Source organism: Agelaius tricolor, unplaced genomic scaffold, assembly GCF_023055355.1.
Source record: "Agelaius tricolor isolate 1412-34295 unplaced genomic scaffold, bAgeTri1.0.p SCAF_4, whole genome shotgun sequence".
Taxonomy (NCBI): domain Eukaryota; kingdom Metazoa; phylum Chordata; class Aves; order Passeriformes; family Icteridae; genus Agelaius; species Agelaius tricolor.
In genome coordinates, this window is record NW_027269264.1 from 41,515,234 (window position 1) to 41,539,042 (window position 23,809).

At 39.4% G+C, this 23,809-nt stretch overlaps 1 protein-coding gene and 1 long non-coding RNA gene across 7 annotated transcripts in view; both read left to right on the plus strand.

The window, feature by feature from the left end:
* The window catches only part of ARL15 (ARF like GTPase 15), a 241,983-nt gene that overhangs the window by 24,858 nt on the left and 193,316 nt on the right, over positions 1-23,809 (plus strand). The window lies entirely within an intron of this gene.
* Positions 3,889-8,509, plus strand: LOC139589513 (uncharacterized). The gene is made up of 2 exons (XR_011679036.1): positions 3,889-3,927; positions 8,332-8,509. It is a non-coding gene; the product is annotated as an uncharacterized lncRNA (long non-coding RNA).

A 23,809-nucleotide genomic window follows, 5' to 3' on the forward strand; every position in this document is an offset into this window, starting at 1 on the left:
CTCCCTCTTATTTATTTATTTTATTCATTTAATTTTATTAATTTAGTTATTTTTGGTTTAGTGTTCAGTTTTATTATTGTTTTATTATTACAGACCAAATAACTCCAGTGAAGGTGTTTACTATGATCTTTTACAGAGAGAACTCATTCTATTTGTGATTTAACACTCAGAAAGTTGCTAAAAGTTGGAAATGTGTCTAAAGGGTTAAGCCAATATATGTGATTTTTATGAAATGTAGTGTTCTTTCTTTTTTTTTCTTTCTTTTTTTACTGCTAAATATTTGAACAAATTGTAAGTTTGCTTCACATTCTGGTTGCATGTCACCAAAAGCCAACTATTGGCTGTCATACCAGGACTCTCTTCAACTTTACCTTCAGACAGTTTTTGCTATTTTTTGTAACTTAATGTTTTGGTAACAAAACATTAAATTACAAAATTATCAGTTTTCTAGGTTTTCTCTTAATTTGTACTTTAATTATATGGTCCTACTTACCTGAATTAGAAGTTTAAAAATCTGTAAGAAGGGTAGTAATTTTTTATGGAGGAGAGTTTCTTAATTTCCCCCACCAGTTTCAGATTGTTCCTGTGAGCTGAAGGGGCAAATTGCAGTCCTTACCAAGTAATGTGATATTTTTTTTTTTTCAGTGCTGTCACTATCAAAATGGCAAAGTTGAGCTATGTCAGCTTGAGCTGGTTCAGTATATTTACAAGACGAGATACTGTGCAGCTGGTTTTAGACTCTTATATCTTTGAAATACCCTTATACAGTTTCTGATCAACAGGTCCTAACTGTCTTATGAGGTGAAATTAATGTTAAACTTCTCCGTTTTGTAGGAAACCTAATGTGAATTCCCCTGATTAAAACTGAAGTGGAATGAAGTTCAAGAGCAAGGAGAAGCTGCTGTTTAGGGAGAAGTAATAATTTATATTTTTTAATTACATGGTGGATGTGTGGAATAAGTCTTCAAATGGAGTAAAACCAAACTCAGAAAAATGAAAACCACAGGAATGAAAACTAATTTTCAAACAATACATTTCTGTTGGCATATTTTTGAGCAACATTTGTAAATAATTTGGTTTTGGGCTAGTTCCTATTCTGTAAAATTAAAACAGAAGTAGATTGTATTGTTAAATATTATTAAAATACTGAATTTTGAATGGCATATTGATTTAAAATAAAGCCCAAATATACAAGTCAGCCTATTTTCAATGAAGTGACTTTAGACAATTATCTAATAATTTGAGCAGAAGGCTATATACAATTTCTGTCTTAAAAGTACCTTTGCAATTGTGAAAGAAAACATTGTAGAACTCAGCATCACATGTGTTTTTTTTTCAAAAAGTGTGAAAGCAGAACGCTTTCATAATGGCAGTTAATATTATGAAATATATTTTACAGTGATTGTGAGATTAAGATAATTTAAAGAAACAATCTCTGTATGTTGAAGACTTGACTTGCAATTCAGTATTTTGGAGGGTTGATTTGGCTTGCTGTGTTTTTTTGGAACTTGAGTTTTTCTCCTCCCCCATGTCCCAGCAGATAAGGCCTTTCTTGGTCTTCTTTTACAGAAACACAGTATATAACTTGAAGTTCAGATTGTATTTTTGTGCTGAAATAGAGGATTATTCTGGTATATGACATTCTACTTGATGCCAACAATAGTAATAAGAGAAAGCAAAAGCAGTTATGTATGGGTCCAGAGGTGCCCTGTGCTAGCTTGTATCAGATGAGTGTATGTATTTGGAGTACCTTTTGTCCTGTAGAAAAAATCTGAAGATGAGGAGTGCCTGAATGAAAGCTGTAACTTTTTCTGGTAACCTATCACTTTAAGTAGGCAAGTGCCCAAAGTGCAAGCAAGCCTCAATTACATTTCAGTGCAGTGCTGCTATAATTAAGCCAGGAAAGCGTCCTCTGGCAGGGCCCAATTCTGCCTTTCTCAAGGGTTATGAGTCTTGGGAACGTGCAGAAAGGTGTAGAAAAACACCTGTAGCTTGGCAAACAATAGCCTTCTCTGGCAAAACTTGGGTTTGTCTCAGTCAAGTATTTTGATCAAGCTACATAGACCTATAAACAATAACATGAGTATTTTTTTCTATAGTTCAATATCCCTTTATATTTTTTTGTTTAAAGCTGAAAACCAACTGCTTCATGAGGAAACGATAAGGATGACTTTATTTTTGTTGGGGAAATCCAGGTTGAAAGTTTTGAGTTGCTACAGAGTGTGAATTGGAGGATATAAGTACAGGGGCCCTCCCTATTTTAGCAGAAGCCCTTTTAAAGCTTTACACAAAGGGGTCTATGGAACATGAACTAAACTTTCTTTCTAAATGGCTAAACAGGATGTAGATATAAATAATAATTCAATACAAACTTATTTTGGTGGAGCTTTCTCACACACAGCTTCTTGTATATTGAGAAATGCAGTTTCCTTTCAGAAACAGTTTTTTCACTAGTTTCCGGACAGTGCTTAAGAAGAAATCATACCATTTAAAAACTATTTGAAACCTCTTTTTCCAAGGTGTTGTAATTCCTTTCTGCTAACAGTAATTTTTTTCCTTAATCAAAAATCATTCTGACTTTTCTCAACTCTCTGCAAAATATTAATGGTTGAGCAAGAAAGTGGTCAGGTACTGGAGTTGAGACTTCTCATACATACCCTGTTAATAAAACAAATGTTTGTATTCTCTCTTTTTAGAGCACTCCTATTCTTGACTACAAGGTGAATGCTAGTTTAATGACACTTTCCTCAAAAATTGCATGCTGATTTGTTGTAACAATAATCATTCTGTCACTTTAAGCCCTCTTATTTTTGTTTTAGTTTAAATGTGCCTGCTCAGTAGCTTGTCTGTGGTTTATTCCATACAGACAAATCACTGTTGCTGACATGCACTTTCTACATAGCAACAGGGAAATCCTTTGTGAAGTTACCACAGACAGAGATTTAACAGAGAGGGACTTGCAGAATGTGAAACCACTTCTAATTCTGGCAGTATGCTTGACTGTTTAATCTTCATGTTGGAAATACTGTCCTACCTTGAGGGCAGATATCATGGTTGATGTAACCTGAAGAAAATAGGAAAACCTCTGATTGGCTATGATAGGAGAGTTGGGAAATACTTTTGTATGAAAGCAGGAAAGAAATGCTTGTCAATCTTGTTGACATTTTATAACATCTTGTTCAGACAGGCTAGTTTTGAATCACTGGGGTGTCTTCAGATTTAAAACACAGTGGGAGTGAATTTAGGTACAGATGGGGTTGGTTGGTTGGTTTTTTTGGCAGCATAGTTTGTATTAAGTTATTTCTTGCTTTGAGTGGTGTTGCCACACAACAGGCTTTGTATATTTTTATTCCTTTGTATTCTCCTATATTATCTTATTTTGTAAGGTTAACTAGCTAAAATGTTTCTTTTTCCTCCCATTTGTCTTTGGTAGTTAAATTTGAGATAATTCTCATAGCAATACTACTCCTGGCTAACCTTATAGGTTTGCTAATTTCTTGTATAATTCCCTTCAAGCTGGATCATCTTGTCTCAGCAGAAGTGTTTTCTCCTTCTAGTCATGACTAATTTATAATGCCTAATTCTTTCTTATGAGTATCTAAATTGTTGCGGGGAACCAGGATCACCTTCTCTGTCTGTCAGTGCTGGTAAGGGGCTTTGTGCTTTGCCTTCTACATTTGCCTTGCCTGGTGTTAGGGATTTATGTGCTTATTTTTGCATTTCTGTGGCTCAACTTCTGCTTCACTCAGTCATCTGCTTTGATTAAATAATATGTTAGCCTTCTACTTTTCGAACTGTGTCTGAATGGAAGGTCACTTGTGACACTCAAGCTAACCTGTTTTGTCTGTGGGTGAAAATCACTCTGTGTTATTGCCCCTCTGTTTTGTAGAGACAGAAGATTTTGGGGAGGATTCTGAGACCCAAGAGGTGTGTATACATGCAATGTGCACTCATCCTTTCTTTGCCTTTTCCATGGTGGTTTCTTCTAATTGTTACAAATTTAATGCTTACTGCCTCAAGTGCTTGGTCTGCAAGGTGTTAGTAGGAATGTCTATAAAGTTTCTTTGTGTTTTCTTTCTGTTCTTACCTTCCTTCTTTTTTTTCAAATTCTCTTCTTTTTTTTTAATGGTCCTCCTTTTAAGCCAATTCCTTGTCTAAGCCCTGACTTGTAAGGCTGTGTCTTCTGTGAGCTACTGACTGCTAAAAGTTCTCTGTGACTCTTTAGTTATTATCTGTTACTTGATTTTTTCCTAAAACATTTTCTCACTAAAAAATTATTTCTCAAAGACTTTTTTGGTGTTCACAAACTCAAAACATTGGCAATTTTTTTATTTTCTGGGGAAGTGCTAGTTTTCTGACTTTGGAATTCCTTTTTGGTAATCTTTAATATGCTATGAGGAACTGAGAGATGACTTGAAGCTCAAAATATGTCCAGACAATCTCAATCTTGAAGATTCACTTTGCTCTGTTAGGAGAACAGAGCAAAGTGAATCTTCAAGATTGAGATTGTCCATCTCCTTATATGGGTAAATCTTTATATGAATAAATCTTTGTTTAGATACCTGCTCTTGTGGAAGATGGAAATTAGTGACTCAACAATGATCCTATCTAGTCCTGTGTTCCCACTGAAAGTAGGAAGAGTCAGCACAATGCTGAATCTTGAGTTTACCAAAAGTGGGTTTTACTTTCTATCTAGTTTGTACCTCTCATGCCTCTCTGAAGCTGCTGTGAGTTCTTACTCCCAGCTTTTTGAATACACACTGCTGATTGGTTTTCTTCAGCCTACAGTAAAAACATCCATACTGTAGTTCTCAGAATCTGGTAATATGTATTCTCAGAGAATTTTTTAATGAAATCTGACAATGATTCAAACTCAAAACAAAAACCACCCCACCTACCTTTCCCAAATAAAAAAATAAGAGAAAGATGAGAGGCAGGGAGGAAGAAAATTTTTGTTTCAGCCTTTTATCTGGTCATCTGTGGGCTTTGGGGAAGATGCATATTCTTGTGCCAACCAGTTTGTTAGTTTGATGAAAGCCTTTTCTAAGGCATTGAAAGAAATGTGGAGAATGGAGGACAGTGGTTATCAGGGTTCTTAGTTGCCTCTTCTCTGGTTCACATGACTGAATTAAATTTGATTGCTGGATCTGAAATGAAGAATATGTTTTTTTCTGAAATCAGACCCTGGCCTGTGTTGCTTCCTTCATTTCCACTATGGTAGGAGGTGGTTTGCCTATGAGCTGATAATTTTACCTGCTCTGCACCCTAAATGTGGAGATCAGGTGTTGATAATAGCCTCCTACTGTCAATTCCTTAGGGCATTTGATTGAGGCACCTGGTGGCTAAAGTAATTTAGCATAACTGAAGCATCTCTGGGTCTGTTTTATAGTAACATTTGAATAAAATCAATGCATACATGTTAATGATTTGAAAACTCTGGTGTTCATTTCCATCTTTAAACTAATTGCACTTTTTTTGAAAATTAGTACCAGAAGCAGTGACAATACTTGCTGTAAGCAAATTACTCATGTAGACATGGTCTGTTCTTCTTCCTGAGTCCTAGTCATTATTTTGGCTTATGCCTGTACATTGCTAATTTGACTGTCTCATACCACATTCTGTAAAATTTCTGTCTGCTTCAGTTGTCTTGCTGCATGACTGGTCATAAGAAACATGTCCTACAGAGCTATTTCGTAGAGGCTGTGTGTTTCTATACCATGTGGGTATTGCCTGAGGGCTTAACACGCTGTGATTGCAAAGCAATGTTTGCTTATTAAAACTCAGAAGAGTTTATCACTCACAGTGTGCATGGTTTCCTGTAAAAATACTGAGAAAAATCCTGCTATGCTGTAGAGAGTGGTTATAAACTGTGCAATTCCTATCTGAAAAATCCTAGTGATTTCCCTCCTCTCTTCCAGGACTGTGGGTTTAGATACTGTGAGACTGTGTGGTCCTTCTCTGCCCTTATTTTCAGGTGGACATTCAGCTATTAAACATAATGTTAGTTTATTGTTCCTAATTCTCAATTTTTTGCAGAAAATAATGGAGAATTTAAAAGAAGCAAATATTACCAATTCTCCTTAAATTTTACTGGTGTTTCTCAAAAAAATCTTGCCGACTAGTCTTCTCCATTCCCTAGCCCTGTCTAGCGAGAGTCTACATTACCAGTGGTTATTCATCTTAACTTCAGCTGCTAGGAGTAACTTGTTTCTTCCAGGTCAGGAGAATGAGAAACAACTGCAGTTCCTGGATGTAGGTGTCAAGGTTCACACCTTGCCCTGAAGTGGCTGAGCTGTGGCCAGCTGAAGGTAGATGATTGTTCCCTGGATAATATAAGTGCATCAGTAGCTACTGTGAATGGCGTGGTTCAAATCTTAATTGGTATTATTGAATCTGTTGACTGGCAGACTCTGGGCATAAAAATTAATATTAAAATACTGTTTTGTCTTTTGTCAGATGTCAAATGAGTTGGTGCACAGAAATGGAACAGACTGTATCATAAGTTTGTGATACTAATACATAATTTGAAAACTAATTCTGATGGCAAGTGGACTCATGGGAAATGACATTGAATTGAATGTTATAGAAGTATAGTCTGACACAACCTTGGTGTGTAAACCAATTTAATCGTAAATCAATGTGGTTGTCTAAACTGCACATGAAGAGATTTCCTAGATACCAGTTCAAAGGAGGAAGATAATGAAACCCAGATACTGCGTATTGTGCAATTAAAAGAGAACAGATTAGCTGGGTTGCAAAGGGGAGGTCTGTGCCCACTTAACAATTGAGTGCTTCATATTTTAGTGAATTTGAAATAAATGACCAGTGCAGCATGAATGCATGTTGAACGAAATAACTACATATGAAGACTAGAACAGAGGGATAGTATGTAACTCAAAATAGTTTGTGTGTGTTACCTTGACATGCAAACTGAGAAGTGACAAAGCTATGGTAATTAGTGAAGTGGACTGCTATAACTGGATAAAACTTACTGATCCTTTCTTTTCTTTGGGAAAGGAGCAAATGTGGATGCTAGAAACAGGATAGTGATGCAGGTTGATAAATAACTGTTTTTCCTTTCCCTAAAGCATGACAGAGGTATTTTCCCATCTCTCTACTAAAAATGTATGGAAATAAAATACCTCCAGCTCTGTTTATAAACAAAAAACGTGACAGTTCTAAAATCCTTCCCATTCTGATTTCAGAGGCCACTACAGCATTTGGGACTCTTTTCTTAGAATAATTACATTAAAGAGGAAAATTAATTTTTGTAGAGGGTTGTACATTTTTTTTAGTATGTAGAGGAGCTTGATGCTGTAAGCTCATGTTGAAGTTTAGCAGCATTTGAAGGGCTAAATGTTTATATGGGTATTTCATTATATTTGCCTTGAACAGCAAACAGTCTTAGAGGTAGGAAACCTCAGGTTTTCATGAGGTAGTCTACAAACAATATTTCAGAGCCTTACACATGCATACTTCAATGCTCTGTCGTATATTTTGTCTTAGCAGCCACTGGCAGACATAGAGTCACAGAATCAATTAGGCTGGAAAAGACCTGTGAGGTCACAGAGAGCACCTTGTCAACTGGGCCATGGCACTGAGTGCCACAATCCAGTCCTAAACACTTCCAGGGATGGTGACTCTGCCACGTCTTTGGGCAGGCTATTTCAATGCTTGACAACCCTTTTGTGAAATAATCCCTCCTGATGTCCAACCTGAACTTTCCCTGGTGCAGCTTGAGACTATGTCCTCTCTTCCTGAAAATTTGTATGGAAATCTATATTTTACTCTTCTTACTAAAACACAATCTGTAAATGTCTGTTCCTAAAATCAATCACCTTTTGTGAAGTTGCAGTCTTTTTATACCTAGACCTGCTAGCATTTTCTACTTACTGCTGAAGGTTCTGTCCTAGGATTAAAAAAAAATAAATTAATCTTGCCTCCCCTTTGACCAATGTACCTAATAGTAAACTCAGCCCAATTTTAACACATAATCAGCTATAACTTTCTGGCTATGATCCAGTGCTGAAGATACAGAGGACTTTTACAGCAGTAACTTTGGAACTGGCAGAAGTGTGTGGAATGTTCTGGTACTGATGACAAAAACCACATCCCTGTCAGTGTGCTGGCATCTGATTTCTTCTTCTTCATTAACATCTAAAGCAATGGTCAAATGCACCTTTGATCTGCATGGAATGGATGGAGAGAAGTGTGGTTACCTGTCTTAGCTGCTAGAACATAGTTAGAGTGCTCCCATATCTGCTCAAGTCCAAATCACCCAGTTTAGTTTGAAACACTGTCTTTGTTAATTTATGCATTGTCTCTTTCCAGGAAAGCAAGTGGAGATTCTGCAAGTATTTCTTTAAATCTGACATATGAGTGACATTCTCCCTCAGAAGACCCATACATCAAAGTCTTCCAGACCATTCAAAATTTAGGAGACATTAGAATTGTCTGATTGCAAAGCTGGGCTATCACAGATTGGGAAATATACAAGCTAGATAATCCTGCCTAATTTGCCTTCTGTGTTTCATGTGTGTTTTGGTATAGCCTTTAATTACCTAACATTGCTTTGTTTTCCTTCTTCCTTTCCCCATTGAACCCATGAGTCATTCATTGCACAGGATGGGTGGTGGTAATTTAATTAGCTGCTGCTAACAATTGTGGAGAAAAACTGAGTTAGATGTTATTGCTTCAAATTCTTTTTTGCTGTTTGTTCTGAAGCAGGATTAGAACACAAAGATGGCCATATTACATCAGCCCAAATACATTGCTTGACCAGCAACGTGTTTTACAAGAGCCATAAACAAATTCCTATGAAATTATAAGAACAGGAAATGTGTATGCACTAATGTTACCTGATAAATTACAAGTTTGCAACTCTTTTAAGCCCAAGAGATTTTGGAGTTTGGTGTGGCTTATGTTCTTTTATCATCAGTAGATTTGCGTCTCTGACTATGTCCAGCTTCTTCATGAAGTCAGGAAGAATACATGGCCTATAATACACCACCTATTAAGCTGGTGGTTCTTCAGGTAAACTATCAGTTCCACAAGGAACCACTCATGTCCTTCTGAAGTTGTGTCTGATGAGCTGGACTCAATGGCTCTTAAACCTTGTATGGGAAAAGATGTTTGCAGTTACCTCTACCATCACCCTCTAGAACCTACCTAAACTTTGATATGTGTGTCAGACATCTCTAAAATCCTCTTTTCCTGAATAAAGAAACTAAGATTGCTTAGGTTTAAGATTGCTTGAAGGAAATATTATCCCATATTTTGATCATCCTTTTTTTGTCCTTTTTCTACATCTGTTAACATTTTTGATCTAAAGGAAGTGAAAAATCTTGGGTATAGTCTTAGGTATATGGTAAAAATATGGTTATATTGAAACACAGATTTACACAATGGCTTGATGATGTTCCTATCTTAATTCTATGTTTTGTTTTTTTTAATCAGGGACTAAACTCCTGTTTTAAAGGGATTGTCATAACCCCAGATCTTTTTTCTGAGCAATAGACCATATCAACTTATTAGGACTGCTGGTTTTTTTTTGCCCTACATGTAGATTATTATTTGTTGAATGTCACCTTCCATTCTGATGTCTATTCAGTTTCACATTGTCGCTCCATGAAGTTTTACCCTTCACTGTTTTGAGTAACTGGATGTTTCTTGCTGCTTAACCTTTGCCACAGCAGATCCATCACAGTTCCTTGAGAAATTTTGCAAGTGGCCTCCCTGCACAGCAGAATTGACCCTCTGTTTCCTGACACTTCACCAATTACTTGTCCATACAAGGCTTTTCTTTTTCTGTCACGATGACTTGGGTTTCTTCAGCTTTGGAAGAATTTGGTAGAAAGCTTACTGAAAATGCACCTTGACTATGCTTTTGTGGATCTTTCTGTGGCAGTCATGGCTACTGTCAGGGTACCTCACAAATGCTGAATTTTATTTATTCATGTTGTAAAACATCTTCAATTATAGAACAGAGCATAAAGTAGCTGAAGTCTAAACTGTGTAATAACTTACTTCCCAGTTTCAGACTCACTCATTTTTTTTCTCTCAGTTTTTCCCCCAGAATTCTCATCCTCCTGGAACATGCCATCATTTCTGCTACATATCCATAATGCTGGCTGTAGCAATGACTAGTTCTTCTCTAAGTCACGCTCCAGCTAAGTCGTACTCCTGTTGGGTATCTAAAATAGCATGTATCTTTGAAATGTGTAAGTGTTCTAACAGAGCCACTCCGTGGCAGAAATGAAGGAATTACATTTACCAAGCTGGCATCTTCTGTTTGTACTGAGAAAATCTCTTGCCTTGTTCAAATTTCTACAACAAACAATGTTGCATAATCTATAGATTTGTAAAACAGACTAAATTTGCTGTAATTTGTCTTGTATAGGTCCAGGATTGTTGCAGTGCCTTTGTCTTCACTGTCAAAAGACTTAAGAAGGACAGATAAACATCATTACCAGAGATATTTCTTTGTCACTTCAAATCTGAGATTGGTGTTCATGACACCAGCTGGTCCTGTGGCACCATTCAGCATTGTATGGTGTACAGAGAGTACAGCAAAGGCCAGCAATGCACCACATAACCATTGATCCACATAATGATATGTGGTAGCAATGTAATAGCAAATTGCTTTTCAATTTTATTCACTGTACTCATAGACTTTTCCCAGGATTTGTCTGCAAATGCTGTGTAAATTATTTGTTTTCTTGCATTTTGAATGGCACATCTCCATTTTCTGAGAGAATTAAAAAAACTGAAAAACCTAACAGGTTTCTGTGGAACAGAAAATAGATGCATAACAGGAAACAACATGGAAAATTCCCATTATCCCACTGTTTTACTGTATTGGAAAGGTTGGGCTTGGAAAGAGGTGGTTTATGCACACAGATTTTTATTCCTATCTGGCACAGAATTGGATTTGATCACTGTGTCCTGACATTGTGAAAGGAGGTCTTCAGTTCCCCAACATTTTTGGTAGTCAATGCATGCTGGGGTGTGCCCTAGAGGTACATGGGAGCCCAGCCAGCCAAAAGGTTTCTCTCTGCTGCAATCTTGCAGCTGCAGGGGAATGATAAATTAAGTGTGAATGTGAGAGTATATATTTGTCAGTAGATAATAAAATTTGTCAATAGATACTTGTCTGATCTACTGCTGTTGTCATGTAGGAGGTAGGAGGCAGAGGGTAAGGGAACAAGTAGGAGAAAGGAGGTAGGAAAATGGGGATTTCCTTCCATCAGTTGCCATCCCCTCATGATTCTGCATTTCTCCAGGTGAAATCTCAAAGTGTTTTTAGGATTTTCATTAGGACTGTAGCGTTTTAAGATTTCTACTGTTCCAGTATTGCCATCTGTAAAGCTGTTTTCCCACACAGACAGGGAGTTTCGTGTATTTAGAGTACCTGAAATACTTATTGAAGCTAGCAAAGAAAACAGGAAAGGAAAGAAAACAGTGGGAGAGGGGAAGAGTAGATCAGTAGCTATAGAGAGTCTATCTGGTAGACTGATTAGTAGGAGTGATGTATGTATTTATACACTTCTTTTTTTTTTTTTCCCTGCAGTTGTTTGCATATATCAAACATTTTTTCCATTGGCAAAACAGAACATACTGGCTTTCAGGATCTTTTAGTGTAGGCCACATGGCTACAGCAGGAAAACCAGGTAATTGCCTAGACTTTGTGCAACTATGGAAGAAGACAGCCTTTCTGCTGGGTCTTAAGTCATGTTGACTTCTTGCAATATTGTGTATGTAACTACTAATTGTAATTGGAATAGTAATTTCATGTGTAGATAGAGTCTTAAGTGAAGAACAGGAAGGTCAAATGCTAAATTTTCTCATTGCCTTCCCTAGTGAATCTGATTTTCCAATGATGCCTTTTTTAGCCCAGAGCATGATGGATGTAGTGTATTGTACCTAGTGTGGATGGAGCTCAAGATGATGATGCACAAGTGGGGCTGATCAGTTACTACAGATCTGCTTCTGGATGCTGGACCTGCAGAGTCTTGAGGTTAACAACCAGATGAAATGGTGATTGTTCCAAGCTTTGGCAATCTGTGTAACCATATCTAGTGTAGGTTGATAATATAATGCCCAATAGTTGGTAAACCTGAGTTATCTGTCAGTAACTCAACTGGTTGTGTGGTAGGCATTCCTCTTTGTGAGCCTTCCTCGAACTGTTGAGGAAGTTTGTCTGTTATGGAAATGATAGGTTGGCATTTTCAAAGCTATTCTTAATAATGGTTGGTATTTGCACAGTCTCTTCCACTTGTTTTTCAAAACAGGAGATTCCTATAATTTACAGCCATCTTGGAAACTTTTGACTGTTTTGCACAACCCCTTGTCTGACTGCTCTACAGCATGCTTGTTAGCTAAACACTGTTGCCTCTCAAAGCCTTCCCACCTTCCTGTGGAGACTGGAGTAGTAACACCTATTTCATACACCACTTCTCATGTGAAGAACTTAGTAGCATGTACGAAGTTTTAATCTGTTTACTTATACAAGAATCAACTCCTCCGTTGAGAAGTCTCTGTCATGAGGACTATACACAGCAGACCTTTTTAAAAGCAGACATCAGGGTTTTGCTAATGATTGGTGGGTTTGGGGAAACTCACATGTTCTGGGTTGTTTTTTAAAGAATTATGATGTACTTCTTGCTTCAGCACTGGGAATTCTGTTTGCTATCACAGGGACTCTGTCATCACTCTGCATGCCAGCAGCACATCTGCTTCCTGTTTTCTCTGGTACAGGTGAATGCAGGTCTTTTTGTTTCTACTCTGCCTGTGAAAAGTTCTGGAACTGATTTTTTTTCCCTCCCCATTTTAAAGAGGGAATTTAGTTTTGGTTCCAAAACACCTGTATGTTTTGTGTCCAGTACTGATTTTCTTGAATGTGTTTTTTACACTGGCTGCAGGTAGAGAGCAGCACTGAGCTTTTTCTCACGACTTTGTTTTGTTACTGTATAACCTGCTTGAAGAGTCATGCAGTTCTTTTCATAGTTCTGATGACGATATGTAATGGGCAGTGTGATGTTTCTTATGAAAGCCTATCCTCCCTGATCTCCAAAAGCATGGAAGATGATACCATGCAGGCTTGGGGATTCAAATTAGTATGATTTTCACTTTTCTGTGTCTTTCTTCCATGAAAGTAGGTTTGAAAACATGCTGTCAGTTTATAGATTAAATTTGTAGAAATCTGGTCACACACTAAATTAACAAGATTAAAGTAAATGAAAAGTTAAGGGTCTCACCAGATGTTCAGTTTTGCATTGCAGCTGGCCAGCACTGAAGAGGACACTACAGCTAAAGACAGAGAAGTCTTGGGTGTCTCTAGTATGACTTTGTGCTCAAGCAGCGTCAGCGAAGATGCCAGACCACATGGCTCAGAGCTTTTTGCAGTCTGTCTTTAAATAACTTCCAAGAGCAGGGACCACACAGCACTTCTGTGCAACCTGCACCACTGCTGCACTCTTCCTGTAGGAGAAAGGCTTCCCTTTATCTCCAGTTTGAACTTGCTGTCTTTCAGCTTGTGCCTGATGTGTCATTCAGCCACCATGACAGAGCCTGACTCTTTATTTTCAGTAACCTGTCTGAAGGCAGAAGAGGGCTGCTCTGAGATGCTCTTGAAGCTTTCCCTTCACCAGGCTGCCCTCAGGGTCACCTCACTGTGCTGGTGCTCCAGTCCCTGAGCATCCAGGTGGGCCTATGTTGGGCTCACACCAGTTTGGCAAGTGGGAGTCCTGCAGTGGAGAGCCGAAACCGAGGACTCAGTATCTTGTCTTAGTATTGTCTAAAAAGTACTGAATCATGGGGGAACCATCACTTTCCTCCATCTCCTGCTTGTGCCTGTACTACTGTAGTGATGTATACTGCTGCCCTTGGTTGCTGCCAGCCCTGAGGCCTTTTCTGCAGAGCTGCTGCCCAGGCATGCCATGTCTAGCCTGCACTGCTGCCTGAGGCTCTGAATTCCTTGGGCAGGGCTTTTCTCCATGCTGAACTGCACGAGGCTCTCTCCACCTTCCTGCAACCTACCCTACCCTACCCAGGTCCCTCTGGATGGCAGCTCTGCTCTCCAGTGCTTTTTCCCCCAGTTTGATGTCATCTGCAGACTTGGAAAGTGTGACTTCTGCCATGTGAGTGATAAAGGACCAGTCACTGCTTTTGCTTCAGTAGTTCTCCACTTGGTTACTGCAGTCCTGGTAGAGTACAAGACATTACCTTCTGCCTCTAAGCCAAGCATCCAATCAGTTTCTATCCATCCTAAGTTGTCTGGTTAAGATTGTAATCCTTTTCCTCTTGTAGAGGTCTTGCTCTGTGACTTTCCCAGGGACCAAATCTAGACTGATAACCCTGTAGGTCCCTGGCCAGTTCTTCTGGGGCCTTCTGAAGAAGGTGTGCCATTGGCATTGCTTGGGACCTACCCCCCTGCCCCCATCTCAGCCACCACTGAGATCATCCTCGAGTGGAGCCTTTCTGTGGTCTGCAGTCTCTCACACAGCCCCTTACAGTCCTCTCACACTGCTGGAAATTCTTGTGAATAGTCTGTGGGTGATCTTTTTGGCAAATGTGTCTGAGACCAGTAGAGTAGCAGAATATGCTGAAGCACAGCAAAGAGGCAAGCTTCAAGTAAGGGCTTCTAAAACATTGATTTCTGGTCTATTTTCTAACCACTTCTTATATTCCCTCAGCATTGTTATAATGTTTAAAAATGTACCTTGTACACAACTTAGATGTGTAGCTGGTTCTGATACACACAATACCTTGTTCCTGGTTATAAGTGAAAGTCAGGGTGGTTATTGGACTTTTCAGACTTACTGTGCGAAGAAATCTTTGTATCTTTACTTCTATGGTTTTCTGGTACTGACAGGTAAAACCCAAGAGACCAGGTTATATTTTTAGGAGATGTTAATAAAACTTGCCCACTTTCTTTCTGAGATAATTGAATGAAAAGTGTTTCCTCTAGTATATACAGTATAAAAGTTTGTGTGATTGTCTTGAATTTTCTCAACTTGGTTGAACTGAATTTCTGTAGTTGGTTTCAGAATTCCCTGTTGAACGGATATGGCTTTGAGTTGCAGATCTGTCTTGTTAGGAAGAGCTAGGAGACAATAGCATCAGAAAATTACTTAAAACTTGTTTAGCAAACACATTCTTTCAGATTAAAAAGCTGTACCCTGTCAAATGCAATCCAGCAAAGGTATAGTGGGGATTCAAAAGGTGTGGCTCCTAAGCAGCCTTTGTCTCAGTACCAGCTCTGTCTCAGTAACGTCGGCTGCAGTCTGGCAACAGGCCACTGAAATTGCAGTTCACAAGTGTTATCAATTAAATGTATTTTTATGGAGGTTTGTTTAAAGTCTCTTATACACCAACACACCCACCTCCCCCGCCAAAAAAAACCCAAACCAACCAAACCCACAAAAACCAAACGAGGAAAACAAAGTATTTTTCTTTTAAACCTTAATTCCTGTGGCGTGTGTTGCCTCCAACACGCGCACCCGGTTCCCTCCGATCTCGACGGGATCCATCGTTTTCCTTATGAATATCCAGACGGCTGGGTTCTTTTGGAAGCTTGGCCCGGTCCGGCAGCCTGCGTGGTAAAGCAGGGGTGTAAAAGCCGCCACAGCAGCAGGACAGGAGCACCGTGCGCGCCGCCGGCTGCCTGCGCCACGGCCGTGTCCGTGTCCGGCGCTCCCCGTGTCCGTGTCCGGCGCGGGCCGTGCCCGTGTCCGGCGCTGCCCGTGTCCGTGTCCGTGTCCGTGTCCGTGTCCGTGTCCGTGTCCGTGTCCGTGTCCGTGTCCGTGTCCGGCCGTGCCCTTCTCTCGGGTGGCGCGGGGCTGGCGGGGCGCGGTTCCCCCGGCCGCCACGGGGGGGCGCCCTGGGCGGCGGCGAGCGGCGGGCAGCGCCCCCTGGCGGGCGGCGCGGTGACGCGGAGCCCCCACTGTCGCCGAGCGCCCGCAGCCGCGCCCCGCCCGCCTTTCGCGCCCGTCGGGCGTGGGGCTGGGTGAGTGCGGCCCAGTGCTGCTGGAAAACGTTCCGAGCTGCAGTTAGGAGCAAGGTTCGTGTTCCAGCGAAGAGCTGGCCTGCCACGTTATTGTGAAAACACTGCTTGCAGTCTTAATTTTAAGCTGTAGTTTAGGACATGGAGCCCTCATTCCTACTGGGGATGAATAAATTTTAGATCCCTGCCAAGAAGAAGGGTGTAACCTAGGGTTCTGTTGTGAGGAGAAGGCTGAGAAGAGACTGGGAATAGTGCAGGAATTTTCCTGAAGTCAAGCAGATGGGGGAAGGTGAGTGAGTGTTTGTGTGTGGTGTGAGGCGAGGTGAGAGAGCTGATTTAGTTTGGGTTCTGTCTCCACTGTTTCCCCTACTATTACCATGCTTTCAGTACAATACAGGAAAATCCTTGGACTTGCAAGTATCCAAAGCAGTTACTGGGAAACTTTGTGGTCTGAGGCACAGGACACTGGGTGGGGTGATGAATAAAGCTTGGAGTAAGCGTATCTGTTTGTTCAGGAGAACAAGGACGGCATGACCCTGTGAGACCAAGACTACAGAGAGACCACAAGGCTGGCAATAGCAGTCAAGACTGCAGAAAGGGAGAGTATGAGAGCTAAATTGGAGTAGTTTCCTTGGGGTGTGTGAAATGGTGCAGTGTAGCACCTCATGGAAAACAGACACTTCCTGCACAGTGGAAGTTTTGGGTGAGTGGGTGCCTGAGCCTGACACCTGAGAGACAGGAAAATTAGCGATGTACTGGTGTCAGGGCAGAGGGATGTGAAATGTAGGAACAGAAAGGCAACATTCCTATCTTCAGCCCCCAACATTTCTAGGGTTTTGTCCTGTGGGAAGCCAAGAGACAACCACCTTCTGCAATGCTGCTGCTCTGCAGGAACAGTGATAATCCACAGGAATGTTCCTTCTTAGCTAAACAGGGGAGAAAAGGGAGGAAGGAGGATAGTAGGGAGGATCCACAGTGGTCTGTTTTGTTTGCAGTTGTCCTGCAAATCTATATGTCTGTTAGGCTCTGTGTGATTTGTCTTAGGTTTTTTGTGTTTGAGTCTTTTAAATTTGATTTTTTTATAGAAACAAAGCACTTGTGGGCATGTGAGTAATGCATAGTAGAGTGGTTACTCCCTGTAGCATTTATGTGGGAGATAAGAACATAAAAATTGTCCTACTTTGTATCTGCAATCTGTTTGGGGTCTCCAGAATTCAGTAAAAACATTAAAAACTTATTGAATTTTATGAGGATTTTTCACGGTGCCTAATGGTTAAATTTGAGTTTTAAAGGCTTTGTTTTCCTTACTATCTGTCTGTCTTTTTCCTAGCATTGCAGCTCTCTAAATATGTTTGCTGGTGGGTGAATGGGTAGAACCTATTTGGTTTTTGTCAATTATAGTATTCTGTAGTATCTTGTAACTGTAGAGCTTTGCTGTATTGTAGATTTCAAGGCGGGGAATCTTGTTTGTCTCTTTGTTTGTTTGTTTCCCTGGAAGTAGCCACTTATTTAGCATAGTTACTGTTTTTACAAGTGCATCATCTCCAGATCATTTTGCAGTTTTTTCCAGAGAAGGAACTTTATCCATCTTCTTTTTCCAGTTATGGAGTATTTGCAGAAGAGAAAGAGCAAAACTGCCACTGTGACTTTTCAAGGCAGGGTTATTTTTACATAGCTAATTATTTGAAATAGGTGCAAGATTCTTGAGACAAGCAGCAGTTTCCTGTGACACCTTTACTCCTCTGTTTGCCATTCTGGCATTCCCATTATCTTGACTAAGTTATTAGGCACTCTGAAAAAAAGACATTCCAGGAAGATAGATTTGTCTGGTTTGCAAGGAGAACCAGTGTAAATCCCTTCTGGTTAGACAGTTGTGTTGTTGGCGGAGGCAGGTTCTGAATTGTCTCACCTTAGGTCTTGTGTTGCAAAGCTCATGAAGAAAGTTGAAGAGTGCCAGGAAGTACAGAGGAGAGAGATTCCGGATATATTTGAAAGCAAACAAAGCCTAGAAGAAAACCTCAGGATGCAAACAAACAAGCCAGCACTGAAATTCAGCAGTGGCTCAAATGTGAAAGATCATGGTGTTAATCTGAGGGAAGGGGGTGGAGGGGGGAAGGCAAATGAAGATCAAGAGTTCTTAATTCTTTATTAAGATTTCATTGTTCAGCCAGGAATAAGTTTTCAGACTCAAGGGAGAATTATCACAAGTGTCTAGGTAGTTGTGAGCTAGAGATCTTGTTTGATCTTCTCTAGATCATTGAAACACCTACCTTGTTCATAATGTTGTGGACTGTTGTTGTGATATTTTTGAAATTCTTTTCTAGGAAAATGTTCAAACCTGTAAAATGAGGGAATGGTTAAAATGAGACTTTGGGGGATAGCTCAGCTGCCAGGACAGCTATGCTGCTGAAAAGGAATTTTGCTCTGAGATTTATGATCCCTCCCCCCCAGCTTTCTGCTTGGTTTGACATTGGAGATCAAGCACGTATAGTGCTTGTATTATCCTGTTTACTTTTTTGCCAGGTTTACAACTTGGTTTGTGTTTTTCACCCATAGTGGGGATTTCTGGCAGTTCAGAGTACATGAATGGTCTCTATGAGGACCAGATTAGCACCAGAGGCTGATGGCATGTGAGAGGCAGGAATGTGCAGTGCAGAACCGACACAGAAAGGGGTGAGCCTACCCTTTTGACATCACTGAGTGCTGGATGTCTCATGATATCTTTTGCTGCACCTCTTTGAGTTAATAGAGACTAAAAAGTGTCCACTCCATGTGTGCTCTTGTTTCATACTGTGGAGGAAAAGATCATCTGTCTTTATGTTGACTGCAAATGCTCTGTGCTCTAAGCACCTCTTAGATCATTTCACAAACCAATACTGTCTACTTGTTTGTAGCAGCATTGTAAGCATCTTATTTGCAGCAGGGTAATGAAGTTTGTATTGGTGTTGGTCTCAAGATTTCAAGAAAGTTTGCATGAAAAGGTTAGTTTTAAAAGTTTTGTAGAAAACAGTGAAAGGACAGCTAATACAGAGGAAAGTGATCAAGGGTATTCTGTTCATATTATCCTGTTGCTAATGAACAATTTCTTGAAAAAGATGATTCTTAATTCAAATCCTTCAGTTTCTTTGAAAGAGAATAGTGAAGTCTTGGAACTTATTTTGAGAGATTATAACATTATCTACAGTGGAGACCTTAGAGAATTTGTTCAGCTGCTGAGTGGAAAGTTAATTTGCCAACATCAAGTTTCCACAAGCCTTCTTCCCTTTGTACTTTCTAGGCCTTCTGGGTTTTCCCCACCTGTTGCTTTATCATCTGTTTTTCTGAGCTCCTTTAAATTGCTTGTTGGAGAAATAGAGGAAAAGTACAATGCTGAAGACGTAATACTGTAACTCAGAGAAATTTTAATGCTAGAGTTAAACTGTCTAGAAATTTAAGCCCAGAAAACTGATCACTTTTTAAAATGGAGTTATTTTTTCTGCTTATGTATTAATTATGTAAGCTGCAGTGTTAGCAAGCGGAAAGTGTTAGTTTTTCTGCTCTTACAGGTTTGTGATGTTTCAGGCCTTGCAGTTCTTTCATACCTTGTTGAATGACTCAGTAATCTCTTCTGAATCCATCTTTGCCCTGTGTTTTTCTGATAACCTTTATTTAACTGCTCTAACTCCTAACAAAAGCCTTATCTCATCAGAAAGTACTCTTGAAAATATATCCTTAGTCTTGAATGAGAGTGGATTGCTCTTCATGAGGCTTCCATGAATGCTCTTGCACTTCTGGCATTTACCAGGTAAGTCTTGCCTTCATGTTAAAAACATTTTCCTTGTTCATGTGAAGTTGATGCTCTATTCATATTAGTCTTAGGAGTGTCTGGTCCAAATTAGGGTGTTCACCAAGACAGCATTCCAGTGCCAACTTTGCATCACCTGGTTCAATATAAGCTGCTGAGAAATTCTCGTAAGCTGTTCATTTGGCTTCTTGCTTAAAGGAGGAGTGTTGGCTTGAACTCTGTTGTTATGTCTAAGAGACCTGTATCATCAGTCATCAAGACACAAATATTGTAAGAAATTTGTGCCTAATTTTGTTCACAGATGTCCTCTATCATACTTCTGGGCATTACTATTTGTGGTTTTCTAGGTCATTAATTAGTCTCAATCTTTTCATCTTAGACAAATGCCATACTCTAGATTTTGCTACATGTGGGAGCTGAAGGACATTCTGTGGCACTATTTGTGTGCTAAATAATCCTTAAATAGTAATATAGAACTGTGCAAGGTAGGAGCATACGTCTTCTATCTGCAAAGTGTTACCTGAAGCAGAAAGGATTTATCATTAATGGAAGATCATATTTAAGGCTTGCTGTGGAAAAAGTGTGCCTTACATGATTTTTAAATGCAAGTTATTAAATGTAAACCGAATTTCCAGAGGGAGCTTTCTTAGAATACTGTATTGTCTATTTAGCCACATCTGTTTCATTTTGCAGTTCTTTGGAGAGGGCTGACATTTGTGTTGTGGCTTACTGAGTTTCAGGTCAGGTAGAATTTGTTTGTTTTATTTTCTTTTTATCCATGTTGGCTCAATTTAAATTCAGATTTATCTCCTGTTTAAGGATGTCTTTTTTTATGCCTGTTTGGCTCATGAGAACATCTCCAAGACTCCTACAGGCCTTATGTAGTTCAGAATCATTCCAGACTTTTCTAACTAATATGTTTTGAATTTGACCTGAAAACATTAGAAATTACTTTCTGCGGTTTTTTTCAGTCTCTCTCTTTTTTTTTTTTAAATTCCCACACTGTGCTTTGCACAAACTTGATATTAAATAACATAACAAACTACAAAGCTGTTGACATCTTATGTTTTCATTGCTAGCAAGTATTGTTTGCCTAAGATTTATCTCCTGAGAGGAGAAGGGATTGCTTTAGAGAAATATGCTTGCCTTCACTAGCCTAACAATTGGTAATCTGTTCCAGTGTGGGTGTGTATGCACACTCTTCTCTGAAATGTTTTCTCAGTCGTTAGGTTCCCTATAGTAAGTTCCCATATGGGAAAAGGAAGTGTCGTTTCAGCAGAAACTGATCTTTTTCTGAATGACGATTTTGGTGTCTTTCAAGCTCACCGCACTTAGGATGAATTTCCTCTACTGCATTGGTTTGAATAAAAGCTGTCTAAAGTAAAACATGGTCATCCAGAAGGAACCATTTCAGTTCTTGAGTCAGTGCAGACTTTACAAATCTGTTTATGTGGACACATAGATTATTTTTGGATCTAAGTAGAAAAAAGGACAGTTTGCTACTTCTCAAAATGGAGTAAATAAAAGCTGTTTAAGTCAAACTGCTCTCTGTGTTATAAGCTGGTGTTGCTTGCTTCACTGATTAAATTGCTGCTGGTGTTCAGTTCTAACTGACGTCTGGTTAGAGTTGGGCACATCTATTAAATTCATAGGGATTGCATACATGTGACCAGCAGCCTAGTTAGCTTGGAGAACCTTTTACTAGATGTGAGAGGTGAACAGCATATCTCAACTTTTGCACCTGAAGTTCTCTAACGTGATGCTTGCAAGCAAAACATAATTTCTTCCATTGAGATTTGGATGCATTTTCTATAGAATTTAGTGAAATGCACCAAACATGGTACAAGAATTAAAAGTTTACAAAAAGCTTTCTGAAGCAGACAGCCAGATGAAATACACTGAAGTCAATATGTTACATCTTTTGGCTCTGTCCTCTAGACTTACTCCGTTTGACACGTGGGAGTTGATGAGCAACATTCTTCCTCATTTGTGTCCAGCTGCAAAGGATCATGCTGTGTCCTCTCAGTTGTAGCAGGAGTAGTTACCATCTCACTTTCAAGATCTGCAGGTCTCCTTCCTTTCCTAAGCCAGTGCCTGTGGCTGGTTTTGTACCTATAGCAGGGAGAGAAAGTGAAAATTTCAAAAGGGTGGTGTTGTTGCCCCCCTGCCTCCTTTCTTTTTTGGTCTTGCAGAAGTGATTTCTGCTTCCACATATTTTGAAGTCCCTGTGACAGGCTAGGTAAGCAGGAAACCTTTTCTGCTGCTCTGTCCCACAGGACAACCTATGGAAAAGTTTGCTTTTCTTCTTGGGTCTGACATGCACCAGAGTCCTCCTGAAAGAGGTATTTTTCTCAGAATTGGGAATACTGAAAATATTGGAAATATTGGGCAATTTTGTTTTAAATGGGGAGTTATGCTGGTTTTGTACTTTATGCTGTTTGTTCTCTCTTGAGCCTTAAGATTAATAAGCTGAAATCAGCCTACAGCAGCTGTAACTTAGTGAGCTCTGTGTTGTCTGTATCAGCTACTTCTCTGAATGTGAACTATCTCTATGTATGAGGTGCTTCAGCATAATGTGGGCTTTTGCCAGCTCTGTGAAATGTTGAACAGCCCACAGTGACACTGGTGGAACCAGGCATAGAACTACTCATCTCAAGGATGTGCACTGTCTTCTCTCTCTTTCAGTAAAGCTGTGGTTGCTGGTTGTCCAGACAATATATGTTGGATATCCAAATCAATAGATGTAAATCCAGGAGGGTTTGATCTGATCATGTTTATTATCAGATTAAAAAGATTATAATAAATCTTTGGATGCCCTCTAAACTACAACACTATTTTGGGGTGAAGGTCAAACAATCTAATTCTGATTTGAGTATTTTCAGTCGTATAAAACTCACTATACTCTGAGCAAGAAGTTCTAGTGTTTAATTCCCTCTCCTTTCATGAATGCCTGTGGCATTTTTAAACCTCTTCTGTATGTTTTGAGGAAGATTGCTCTTACTCTTTATCTTTTAAGGTGAGTTTATGAGTTCCTCAGTCCCTGAATTATCTGAGATTTTTTTTCTATTTTCTATCTATTTTCTTTCTATTTTTTCTATTTTCTTTCACCATTCTATTTTCTTGAGTCTTCCCTGACCTATTTGATTCTGTTTTTCTCCAGATTGAACACTCTGCTTTGCAGACATCTGGACAAACAACAGCAATGCCATGGGATTGTTCTTGTGTCAACTGCAGACATCATAGTTTCTTACTTTCCCAATTTAGTAATTCCCTAATCTCCAAAGCAGACGTTGGTCCTTTGAGGCTATGACCGATCCTTATAGATGCCCTGTGCAAATTCAGTTACCATGCCCAAAAACATTTTCGGAGACTTTATTTCCCAGGGCAGAAAGTACTATCGCCTTTTTAATGTCTAGATAGAAATGTGCACAACTTTGTTTCTTTTTAGGCCTGCCATTTATTGCCTGTGCTCAGAACAGTTGGTGTGGCCTGCCATTTTCTTTCTACGGTCTTTTCTCTAAGAAACCCACTGCACATTCAGTCACTTCAAAAAGAGTTACCTTCCACAGATTCCTTCAAGCAGTGTGTCTTTTGAGTTTTGCTGTGTTCCCAGGTACCTAGTAATATATTGAAAAACTGTGTTTTTCATTTTTTTTTCAATGTTCTTTCACTGTTTCTGATGATCTTGTGCTTCATTGGGATGGGTGCTCTTAAATATCAGACAGTATGGAGTATGGGCTAGGGCCTGTGTGATCACAGTAGAAATGCATCACTCTATCACAGTGCCTTGTTTAAAGGTATAGCCAGGAGCCCATAAATCAAATAAATTTACATAGTTTTAAAAGTGTTTTGTTGGTATTGTATTTTTCTAGTGGGTTAAGGAAAATACACTCAGTTTGGCACTGTAGGATATTACAGAAGACTAAGAATATTACATAAAGACTTACTTTAATACACCCAGTTTAAGAACAGTAAGTCTATTGTCTGTATACCTGTTGATTGGCATTCCTTTTTTATTTATT